Here is a 13,146-nt window from a genome sequence, read left to right as displayed (position 1 = left end):
TAACTGAACCTCAGGAAGACTGGCACAGAGTCTCAGAATAGGCTTCAGCAGAGTGCTACACATTGAGCAGGTTCTTTGTGTGTGTGTGTGGGGGGGGGGGGTTCTGGGGATCAAACCCAAACCCAGGACCTCACACAGAGTGGGCAAGTGCTCTGCCATAAGCAGAGACTTGAAGTGTAGGTAAGAGTTGTTTAGGCAAACAGTTGATGCTGGGGGGTTAGGAAGCACATGTGCAAAGTGTCAGGTGCAAGGTGCAAGTGTGGGCAGCAGAACACAGGAAATATGTATGTGGTGAGGAGAAGCAGGTGATAAGGCTTGGAATGGCCTGGTATTGTGGTAGCCTCTGTGGTTCCAGCTACTTGGGAGGCTGAGGCAGGAGGAACACTTGAGTCCAGGAATTTGAGACCAATCTGGCCACATAGCAAGACCTTGTATCAAAAACAAATAGCCAGGCGTGGTGGTGCTCGGCTGTAATCCCAGTGACTTGGGAGACTGAGGCAGGAGGATTGCAAGTTCAAGACCAGCCTCAGCAAATTAGTGAGACCCTAAGGACTTAATGAGACCCTGTATCAAAATAAAATCATAAAAAAGAGCTGGGGGTATGGTTCAGTGCTTAAGTGACCCTGTATTCAATCCCTGGTACCAAAAAAACAAAAAACAAATGCACGACTGGGAAGGTGGCTGCTGTGTGCCGTGCCCAGTAGCCCCACTGTACCCTGTAGACAGCAAGGTGTCATCCATGGAAGGAGCATGAAGAGAATAAGGAGAGCCTTATAGAGAAAGAGACATCTAAGATGAGCAGAAAATCAACAGAGATGTGGAATAAAGGACAGAGGAGAATGATGTTAGCAGAGGTGTGGAGGCAGGAATGGGCTTGACTCTGTCATGTACAATGAGGGAATCTATCATCTGGAAGGTGTGATCAAAGTCATCTGAGACTTTTTAAAAATATCAATGCTATGTTGGCTGGGGGTATAGCTCAATGGTAGAGCACCTGAACCACAAAAAACAAACAGTGCCTGGGCTCTACTCCATACTCCCCACACAATAATTCTGATTTATGTGCTCTGGGAGTGGGACCTAGGCATCAGGTTTTTTTGTTTTTTTGGTTTTTTTTCCAGTATGGTTCAGTATGGTGTAGCTTGAGAGCCACACCTATTGGAGAGCTATTGAAGACGTGGATCAAAAGGTTGGTTAGAGGGACTAGAGTTGTGACTCAGTGGTAGAGTATTTGCCTGGCATGTGTGAGGCCCTGGGTTTGAGTCTCAGCACCACATACGAATAAATAAAATAAAAAATCCATTGACAACTAAAAAAATATTTTAAAAAAATGTTAGAACTAAGTACCAGTGAATATAAATTAGCTAATGTGTGTGTGTGTGTGTGTGTGCACACACACGTGCATGCATGCATATGTGTGCACACATGTGCATGCTGGGTATTGAGCGCTGAACCTCATACATTCTAAGTATACACTGTACTACTGAGCTACATCACAGCTTAGCTAATATGTGTTGAAAGATAACTATGTGCCACAGGCTTGGTTTGTATTAATACATATAATCCTCACAACCCTATGAAGATAGGTACTATTATCCTGTGTTGCAGATGAGGAAACATGAATTTGTCCAAAGACATATACTGAAGTGACAGACAGTCTGGCTTTACAAGCCTATTCTAGAAGGACTTGTTTTCCAGGTCAAAGAGGTTGGATTTCTTCTTTGACCACCTTTAATTGTTCAATGTGTATCTGTCCAGAATTTCTTTATGTATCTCTAAGCAAGTACAAATATATATTCTTCATTTCTTCAAAAAAGATAGCATATTTTTATACTGTTCTGTACTTTTTATTACCAATGTACCCTGAAAATCTTTATAAATCAGTACATAGAGAATGTTCTCATTTTTTTGTTTTTGTTTTTGCAGAGCTGGGGATGGATTCCAGGGCTTCATGCTAGGTAAGTGCTCTACCACTGAGCTATATCTTCATCTTTCTCATTTTTTAAATATAGCTCCTTAGCATTCCTTTGAGTGCATGTACCTTACTTTATTTAATGTTGGATTGTTTCCAGTTTCTGGCTATGAAAATGCTATGATGAATAATCTTGTATCATTTTGCATATGCCCAGAAATGGAATTACTGGATTAAGGGGTAGATGTGCACTTGCTTTGTTTATGGTACTAGGCAGTTGAATCAGGGGTGCTCTACCACTGAGCCACACCAACACCATTTTTTATTTTATTTTGAGAGAGGATCTTGCTAAATAGCCAAAGCTGCCCTTAATCTTATGATCCTCCTGACTCAGCCTCCTGAGAATGGAATTACATGCTGGCATTACAGGCATACACCACCTCATCAAGCATAGATGTGCATCTGTAATTTTTCAATATATGTTGCCAAATTGCCCTCCATACATGTTGCACTATTTTGCATTCTTACCTGCAGTGAGTGATAGTATGTAGCACATTTCTAAAGAATTAATGCTTTTTTTTTTTTGAGACAGGTCCTTTCTATGTTGCACAGGCTTCTCTAGAACTGGCAATCTTTTAGCCTCAGCTGGTTGAGTAGCTTGGATTACAGGTGTGCATCACTGTACCAGGTTAAGAATCAATTTTTGAATAGGTGACATAAATATACTTCAAAAACAGAAGTGAAGACTGGCGTGGTGGCTCATGCCTATAATTCCAGCAACTCAGGAGGCTAAGGCAGGAGAATTTCAACTTCAAGTCCAGCTTCAGCAACTTAGTGAGACCTGTCTCTAAATAAAAAAAACAAAAAGGGCTGGGGGTGTTGCTCAGTGGTTAAGAACACTCCTGGGTTCAATCCCTGGTACAAAAAAAGAAGAAAGAAACCAGAAGTGAAAAGGAATGAAATGAAAAGCTTCCTGCTAACACTAGCCAGTGTCTACCCTTATCCTGTCATTAGTCATGTATTATGTAATCTACTGTTTCCTCTCTCTCTCTCTCTCTCTCTCTCTCTCTCTCTCTCTCTCTCTCTCTCTCAGTCTGACAAAGATTTTAAAAACTTATTAGGACTTTGTCAAATCTACACAAAAGAAAACAATTCTTCTGAAAGGGCCAAAACAGTCTTGATCTTATGAACTGTCAAACAGGGACACTGGAAAAACTGGGAACAGAATCCAATGGAGGAGCCAGGGGCATAGCTCAGTGGTAGAGTGGCAGAGCATGTGTTTAGCATTTGCAAAGTCCTAAGTTCCATCCTTAATCTTACACACACACACACAATCAATCAATCCAATGTAAGAGGAACAGAGATAAAAGAAAAAAATCAAGTGTGGTGATGTGCGTGCTTATAATCTCAGTGACTCAGAAGGCTGAAGCAAAAAGTTTGCAAATGCAGAGGACAGCCTCTGCAATTTAGCAAGACTCCGTCCATAAATAAAAGATAAAAAGCATTGGAGATAGAGCTGTTGCACAGTATTCTTGGGTTCAATCTCCAATATGAGGGGAGCAGGGAGTAAAAAAATAAAGTCCACATAAAAGCGAGAGAGAACAGAACCTATCTCTAAAAGCAAAATCCCATTATTTTGAGCTCTTCACAAAACAGAAGAGGGAACTATAGAACCATGAAGTTAGAAAAGTTATTCTGAGCCATGCTTCCCATCTAAACATTCCAGAAAAATTATTTTATATAAAAGGGTAGAGGTCAGATCCCATAAAAAATGGTAAGAAAAACAATAAGAAGGAGAATCACAACCCTAAAGACAATGAGGAAGAATGTCAGAAAGACATGCCTAAAAAAACAAGTGAAAACTCTATCCTAATATTTCCAAATGAGCTCAGAGATTAAGAATTGATATGAGATATGAAAGGACCTCATAAATCAGAATGAGAAAATTCAGAAAAGAGATAATAGAATTGAAGAAAACTATAAACAAAAACAAAGCCATTTCAGAAATGGAGATTAAACTACAAGGAATGTAAAAGCAAATGAACACAACAGATAATGAATGACTTAAGATAAATAGATGAAAAGGAGGAGGACAGTTTTTAAGATCAAAAAGAAATGAAAAGATTTCTGATTTCGACATGGATGTGTAAGAACTAAAGAAAAGAAACTTTCATCCTTGCAACAAGAAAAAAGTTGGGTAGAGAGCAAGTAAACAGCTATGTGAACTCATCAGAGAACCGAGATCACAGGACAGACGGGTATCCTGAAATTTGGAGAGAGACAAGAGCCTGCAGAGAGACATAGGACCTGGAGCTGAAGCCACTGGAAGCTTCACAAGCTGATAGGAACTTTTTATTTTTTTGATACTGGGATTGAACCCAGGGGTGCTTTACATTGAGCTATGTCCACAGCCCTTTTTATTTTTTTAATTTGAGACAAGGTCTCACTAAATTGCTGAGGCTGGCCTCGAATTTGGATCCTCCTGCCTCAACCTCCTGAGCTGCTGGGATTATAGGCATGTGACATCATGCCCAGTGGTTCTGCTTCCAAGTATTGTGAGGACCTTGAGTGCTTTGTGTTTATGTTTCCAAGGTGTGAACTCTGAGGTATTTGGGGATTACGGATTTGTAGGATGAGGTCCTGAGGTATTTGGGAGCCTGTGTTGCAGGATGTGAGGTCACTAAGATGTTTGTGTTTCTGGGACCAAGGCTATAAATTCCTTGGAATGTTTGGGGGTCTGAGTTTCAGGGTGTGAGGTTTCTAGACTGTATTCCACATCTTTGCTCTGTATCCCAGGCTGTAAGCTTTCTGAACCCTTTGGGGTTGTACTTCCCAACATGTGACATCTCACACTTCTAGAATGTGAATTCTCTGAGCTGGTTTATTTTTGACCATGGCATGAGTTCTCTGAACACTTTGTGGGTCCATTTCTGTGGTTGTGAGATGCTTGACTTTACATTTTTTTTTATTTTTAAGTGTTTGACATATTTGAGGATCAGTATCTCTGACTGTGGCTATCTCTGGATTTTTGAGGTTCTCTCCTTTAATTTGAAGACACATTACTGTTCTTAGTGGTGTGCCAGAATGGCCAAAATGTGAGATCACTGAACTTCTTAGTATCTCTTTGTAGGTTGTTAAATGTGCAAATAATGTTGGGAGTCTCAGAAAATTTCAGTAATCTCCCACCATAGAGCCTTCCAAACTCAGGTACCTTCCAGACTGGACACAAATCCTTCATAGCCTCAGACACAGATCCTTAATAATACTTCTTAATAAAATAGAGGTATTCTCAGTTTTGAAATATCAAAGGCTGATAGAGCATTTTATTGTATGGTGATTGAGTTACTCCATTTTCTATCACTGTAACAAACTACCCAAGGCGGGATAATTTGTAGATTAAAAGTTTAAGGGGTGGGAGGGATGGGGGGAAGGGAAAAAATAACAGAATGAATCAAACAACATTACTCTATGTAAATTTATGATTACACAAATGGTATGCCTTTACGCCATGTACAAACAGAGAAACAACATGTATCCCATTTGTTTACAATAAAAAAAAAAAAAAAAAGTTTAGCCAGGCACATTGGTGTACTCCTGTAATCCTGTTACAGAGCTGGACCTTCTAAGAAACTGGGACAATGCAAAGACCCCCTCTTCAAACCCTGATTCTTGCAACCAAGTCAGAAAGATTTCGGACTTGTTGCTGAGAGTAACAGGAATAAATGTATTAAACGGATAGGAAAAGGGAAGGGGGATTGTAAGCTCGAGGGCAAGGGCTGGTGGTCAAACGAAAGTTGGACAAAAGTAGCTGAAGCAAGCTTTTTTGGAATTTGGTGTAAAGGTCAGGAGGTCAGGGTGGAGAGTCAGAGAAAAATCACACATGGCCCAGACTGCCGGGTCTTTATAGGCTGGAATAGGCGGGGGTCCTGCTGAGTGATAGGTGGACATAAGGGTCAGTGGGGTTTATCTGTCTGCTTCTGATTGGTTGCTCTTTGGCGCGCTGGCCACTGCCTTAGTTGTTCTGCCCTCTCCCATGTAGCTGCTTAAATCCCGACCTAACAGGGACACTCTCAAGGGAGAGAGTGGGTCCTCTCAGAGAGGAGAGGGACAACATGCCTCTCCTGCACTCCAGTTTTATTTGGGATCCCAGAGAAGTTTCCAGAGAGCCCTGCCCATGTCTACCTCTTGACTTTTGACTGACAGCTGGATAACTTCATACATTTAAGTCCCCACTATCTTGGCAACTCTAGTTCACTGGTTCATGCTGACCAGTTCTAATTGGATTCTTAACCACACATTTTTACAGATTTTATGGTTAAGAGGAACTATCCTTATTTCCCAGAGTTTCATAATCTGGTCACAAAAGTTTCCTCCTTCAGGGTAACAGGTTCTTATCAACATTATTTTGGGCCTGCCTTCCTCCTGCAATAAACAGGTAGTTTGCTGAGGAATATGATATATCCTGTTCACTTAGGTTGGGCAGGGCTGCAGGTAAATTGCTTCTTGGAAAAGAAAGCATCTGGGGGTCAGCACAGTGGGCCCATTAGATAGAATTATTCTCTTAACCTCATGTTCCTATCATCTCATCTGTCTGTTCCCTAATAATCCCAGGAACTCAGGAGGCTGAGACAAGAGGATCACAAAGTCAAGGTCAGCCTCAGCAACTTAGTGAGACCCTGTCTCAAAATAAAAATAAAAAGAACTGGGGATGTAACTCGTGGTAAAATGCCCCTGGCTTCAGTCCCCAGTATAAAAAAAAAAGTTTATTTGGTTCATAGTCCTAGAAGCTGGAGAATTCAAGTGCATGGCACTAGCATCTGGTGAGGGTTTTCTTGCTCCATCATGACATGGTGGCAGGCATCACATGGTGAGACAGAGCTAGCATGCTAGCTCTGGTTTTTCTTCTTCTTCTTATAAAGCCACTAATGCCATCATGGAGGCCCACCCTCAAATCTCATCTAATCCTAATTACCTCCCAAAGTCCCTGCCTCTAAATTCATTAATATATGAATTTGGGGATTAAGTTTCCAACCATGAACTTTTGGGGAACATATTCAAACCATAGCTGTGATATTAATTGTTTGGCATTTCTGTATCTCAGAGAATAAGGTCTCTGAGCTGTTTGAGGGCCTTTGTACAGGTTGCAATATCTTTAATCTGTTTGAGAATCTCTATACCATTGTGTATGGTATCTGAGTTACTTGGGTCTTCGTTTCACAGACTGAACTCTCCTACCTCTTTTGGGGCCTGTGTCCCATAGTATAAAGTCTCTGAGGTTTTAGGGGATCTGTGTCCAAAGCTGTTTGGCCTCCCGTTTTCTAGACTGTGACTTCCCCAAGCCAATTTGTTTTCCTTCCTGGTTCTGAGGCCACTGAGCGTTTTGTGACTATGCTTTCAGGATGTGGGCACTCTCAATTTTTGTGGGACTCTTTCCATGATGGTTAGTTTTAGCTCTATGTCCCTGAGTGCAGAGGGTTTTGAATCCTGTTTACCCATTGGAGATACGTTTCAGACCCCTGAAATGATTTTATATACGTATCTGGAATCCACTTAGCTCTTGTAAAAAATGTTTAATGCCCAAGCATTTTTGTAGGTCTGTATCCTTAGATACATAGTATCACAAGTTGTGTGTGGGATTCTATCAGAGGATAAGATATCTCTCCTCCATGTAGGAATCTGTTTCTAGGAAGTATGATCTCTGAACTTTTTCTAGGATTGTCTCTGACTGTAAATGCTATTCCTGGGGCTGGATCATATAGTGAATTCTGAATTGATTTAAGTTTTGTGTATCAGATCTAATTTTTATGGTCTTTCTGGGTTTCTGTGACCCAAGATATAATGTTTCAAATCTGTTTGGGATTTTGTTTCCATTATATGAAATGTACAGACTTTTGGGGGTCTGCCCACTATATGTGGCCTATGAGATTTTTCTGGGTCTGAGTTTCAGGATATGAAACACAGTGTTTTCCCAAACAGGCATCCCAGTGGTGATGCCCATAAATTCTTTGAGGATATATGTCCGGTGTGTGAGGTGTCTGAGATGATTGGGAATTCTCTAGGTTTTGAGGTCGCTATGGTTTTGGCAAATTTGTGTCAGTATTTGAGGTCTCAGAATTTGGGGTGCATGTTTCAGGTATCTAAGCTGTTCACAAGTATATTGCAGGGTATGAGGCCTCTGTTCTATTAAGGGTCTGTGTCCTAGCATATGAAATTTCTGATCCATTGAGGGACTTATGTTCAGTCTGTGAGGTATCTGAATTTAAGAGGCTCTGTCCCTGGTGGGAGGTTTCTGAGATTTTAATGGATCTGTGTCAGGATCTGAAGTTAGAACAATTTGGGAGGATGTTTCCATAAGAGTTGTCTTTACTATGCTTGTGTCTGTATTCGTGGTTGTGACTTCTTCAAGATGTTTCAGTACTCCTGGCCCTGCTGCCCTGGTCCTGAGCTGCCCGGGCGCTGTGGCATCTCGAGCCGCCGGCGCTGCTGCCGCTGGTGATCTGGCATGGGATGGCCTTGTGCAAGCAGAATACTGGCATAATCCCATAAAGGAGGACGTGTACTGCAACCACAGCATCTTCTTGGTAGATATAAATCAAGAGCGGAGTGTCAACGAGTCCTACAAAAAAAACCTCATGGCCCTGAAGAAATTTGTGATGGTGAAATTCCTCAATGATTCCATTGTGGACCCTGTAGACTCTGAGTGGTTTGGATTTTACAGAAGTGGCCAAGCCAAGGAAACCATTCCCCTACAGGAGACCACTCTGTACATACAGGACCGCCTGGGGCTAAAGGAAATGGACAAAGCTGAACAGTTGGTGTTTCTGGCTACAAAAGGGGACCATCTTCAACTGTCCGAAGAATGGTTTTATGCCCACATCATACCCTTCCTTAAATGAAGCCACTGCAGTTCACAACAGAGCTCAGGGAGCCCCTAGCTCTCCCAAAATACATGGAAACAGTTTTCTTCATGCCCAACCCTGAGCTCACATCCAGCTTGCAACTAATCCTTCTCTTGTTATCATCTAACATGCCCTACTTGGAATGATCTAAGATCAGAATCTTATCCTTTGCTGCCTCCTATCACCATATGGTGTTGAATTCAAGTTTAATTAGTTAATAACCATGGAGATTGTTTTACGACCTTATGATGTGGTCAAGCTCAGTCTTAGGAAAGGGAGTCTGCTGCAGATCAATGCCAGAATTGTGCCAGACACAGGTGAATGAACAAACTAAAACAGTAAAAGATTCTGAGAGCAACATCTAGTCACATTTCAAGCAAGTAAAAGGCTGTTATCCAAGCCTGAGGTGCTCATATAACTATTCTGTGTTGCTGGTGGAGATTTAACTAGTGCTTGGAAAAGTATTGCTTGATAGGCTACTTTCCTCTTTCGAGTATGTTGCCTTCTGTGGTATTTAGCAATTACTAGACAGGTTCTACTGGCCTTCCATTTTGCCTTTATAGAATCACTCTGTCTCCTAAGGTAGTGATGAATTAATTGCTTTGCCTTAAAAGAGGGAAGTAGCATCCAATTGGGTTGATTAGAAGAGGAAATTTATACCTTGCATAACTTAAGACAGTGGCAGGGTGGAGTGTGACCATGAAGAAAATAGGACTGGAAATGAAAAACAAGGCAGCTAGTTCTTTCCATTCCATCTATGACTAACCTGACCTTTCCTAAGTGGCCTGGATGCTAATTACTCTATTATTGGCTTTGGCAGAGCATGGGAGGAACAATGAAGAGAGGTAAGGTTTTCTAACTTCCATCCCCCAAATCATCTTTACCAGCATACCCCAAACTGCTACTGAAATGTTCTTTGAGAAAAGGATTGTTTTTGTTCAACACTTGAAGAATACTCCATATTCCTTCTCCTCTTTGAGATGAACCCACATCAGACTAAGGACTGAGAATTCCTGATGGATAGTAAAGGAAATTAACCATTAATATACCATTTCCTACCTTATTTGAGCATGGAAGTCTTAGCCACCCACTCTATGAAGACCTACTGACACTTTCTGAACAACTTCTGTAGAATGTCAGGCTGCAGAAATGATTAAGATGTTTTTATGAAAGTACCTTGTTTGTGCTACAGTTTACCTTTTATGAGTTTTCCTTTTCCTCTCTTAAGCCTATTCTTCAAGTGAAAGATAAGAATTAAGGGCAAGAAGTGGGATGTGAAAATTTTATGAGGTTGTCTAAAATAAAGAGTACTTTCTTAAAAAAAAAAGATGTTTCAGTACTCCTATGTTTTAGGATGTGACGATCCTATGTTTTAGGATGTTATTATAATTGGAGTACTAGATTGAATTACCTGAAACAATAGAAGATGTCAGAGACGGGGATGCATGATGTTGATAATTGTACCTTTTCCAGTTTGGGTGACTATGGTAGTCAACTTTCTGTCTCTGCAATAAAATACCTGAGAAAACCCACTTAAAGTAGGAAAGATTTATTTGGCTCCCTGTTTTAGAGATAGTTCATGGTTGGCTGGGTTCATTACTTTTGGCCTGTGATGAAGCAGAGCATTATAATGGCAGAGGGTGTGGTGGAGCATAGTTGCTCACCTCATGGTGGCTGGGAAACAAAGAGAAGAAGGTGCTGGGAACAAGATACACACTTAAAAGTCACCCCCAGTGACCTGCTTCCTTCGAATGGGCCCCACCTCCTAATTGACCATTCAATTAGGAACTCATTAATGCATTAATCCATTGATAAAGTTTACACCCTCATGATCAAATCATTTCCCCAAAGCCCCCCCTCTGAACATTGCAGCATCAGGGACCAAGCCTTCAATATATGAGTCTTTGGGGGCACTGCATATCCAAACCATAACAGTGATGACATTATAAGGTTATTTTTATGGAAGCAAATGAGTGAGGAGAGCAATGTAAGAAAGAAGGTCAAGGAAGTAAGAGTTCAGGTATTTGGAAGGATCATCTCAGTGGAAATAAAATCATCAAGGGTTGATATTGGAGGGAGTGATGGTTAATACAGGAGCTAAAATTCTAAAGAAATGAAGGTTGGTAAATGACTTCAATAAATCAGGACTCTCATGACATGATGGTCAGAACTGAAAGATTTGGGGAAGAAAGGAAGGACAATTGTTCAAATGTGTTCTATGTACATCAAGGATTTGTAAAATAACTCTTAAATTGAAGAAGGAATGATTGACTCTCATCATTTTACAAAGACTTAATGAAATAATGAGTTCAAACAGTGGCTATCCACAGAGTCACAACTACAGAGAGAGCCAGCCAGGCATGGTGGTACACACCTGTAATCCCAGCAACTCAGGAGGCTGAGGCAAGAGGACCTCAAGTTCAAAGCCAGCCTCAGCAACTTAGTGAGGCCCTAAACAACTTAGTGAGACCTTGTCTCAAAATAAAAAAAAATAACTGGGGATGTGGTTCAGTGGTTAACCACCCCTGGCTTCAATCCCCAGTACCAGGAGAGGGGGAGTACACTATAAACATGCATAGTTATTATCAATTAAAAATAAAAATATGTATTAAAGAGTGTGCAAGACATGAGCCTCCTGTTGGAAGAATTCAGCACCATCTATCAAAGATTCTTGTCCCAAAATTGAACTGGTAGCAGATCCAACTATGAAAGTTGTAGAAACCCAAGCAAGAGAGGAACATATTGAACAAGACCATGGGGAGAAACCAGCCTTTAGATCTCTAATTATATGTCCTCTTCTCAGTGAGGCCTGCCCTAGCATCTGAAACTAATCATCACTCTGTATTTCCAACCACCCAGCACTCATCCTCCCTTAGTTCTACTTTGTACTTAGTATCACCATCTGAGTTTCTTGTTTTTATTATATGTTTATTATGTGGCTCTGTCCTGTGAGAAAGTAACACTCATGGAGGCAGGGACTTTATCTGGTTGTTGTGCTGCTGCATCCCAGAAGCTGGCATATGGCTTAGGGCAGAGTTAAGTAATACATAACATCCATGGAAAAAAAATGCATGAATGAATAAATCTGGCAGAATATCACAAAAGTAGCCCCAGCCCATCTCAGCCCTCAGTATAATTCTCGAACATACCTTCTGTCTGTCAGAAGCAGGTGGGCATCTTACTTCAAAACCTTCCAATACCACAGTATGTTAAGGCAGAAAGGGGGGTGGTCCATAGCTCATCTTTAAAGACATTTTTGGTCTAGAACATACTCCTTTAATCCTTAACCCATTACACATGACATCTGCTTCTTCCCTTTTACTGGAGGATTCCTATCAGCATCCTCTAGTAAAATCCCCAATGCTTAAATTATAATACCTCAGTTGGAGAATTTCCTTTTTCTGTACTCTGAAACAGCTTCTATCAAGTTGATAAATTGATACAAAGTGATGAAAGCATCTTGAAGAGCTGTGCTGTCCAATGTGGTAGACACTAGCTACCAGTGGCTATTTACATTAAAATTAAAATTAAATAAAGAACAGTCATGTACTACATAATGATGTTTTGTTCAACGATGAACTGCATTCATGCGTGTAGTCCCATGAAAGTATATCACCTTGGGCCAGTGGTAGAATGTGTGCTTAGCACATGTGAGGCCCTGAGTTTCATCCCCAACACACACACACACACACACACACACACACACACACACACATGTTATATTGCCTAGTGAGATTTTAACCATCTTAGTTTGTGTATGTATACTCTATGATGTTTGCACAATAAAATTGCCTGGTGATGTATTTCTCAGAATTGGTGAATAACACACAAATGTTTCTGACACATGGCATAGCATACACAAACCATAAGACATTGTGCTAAAAAAAGATAAGCCAGACATAAAGGGTCAAAATACTGTATGATTCCACACATATGAGGTTCCTAAAGTAGTCAAATTCATAAAGACAGAAAGTAGTGTTTCCAGTTGTCTGAGGTGTCTTTTGCTCAACTGGATGGAAGACACGAATGGGTGAAGTGCAGCTCCCTTGCTGTTAGTAGCCCTGAGCCTTGAGTGCCAGTGGCTATTCACTCAGTTTATCAGCTCTCCTTTTTGCTCTTCTAGCAATTGGAGCTAGCAGCTCTCTCAGCAGGTTTTCCTGAAACTCCTGGCAGCTCCTGGGCTGCTAGCTGTTCTCAGGCTAACAGCTCTTAGTATTATCAGCTCTGGTTGCTGGCAACTCTTGGCATGAACTACCCTTCTGTTACCAGCTCTTAGTACACCTTGCTTAACCTGGAAAGAGGTTTTATTAGGACTTATGCTGCAGCATAAAGGGG

General features: G+C 41.0%; 1 pseudogene across 1 annotated transcript; it reads left to right on the top strand.

The window, feature by feature from the left end:
• The first annotated feature begins 7,985 nt into the window (after positions 1-7,985).
• Positions 7,986-10,138, top strand: LOC306651590 (palmitoyl-protein thioesterase 1-like; annotated as a pseudogene). The gene is made up of 2 exons: positions 7,986-8,004; positions 8,328-10,138. The product of its transcript is annotated as a palmitoyl-protein thioesterase 1-like (transcript).
• Positions 10,139-13,146: the final 3,008 nt, after the last annotated feature.

Source organism: Sciurus vulgaris, assembly GCF_902686455.1.
Source record: "Sciurus vulgaris genome assembly, chromosome: X".
In the NCBI taxonomy this organism is placed as follows: domain Eukaryota; kingdom Metazoa; phylum Chordata; class Mammalia; order Rodentia; family Sciuridae; genus Sciurus; species Sciurus vulgaris.
Note: the sequence above shows the minus strand (reverse complement) of the source record. Positions and strands in the feature narration are given on the sequence as shown.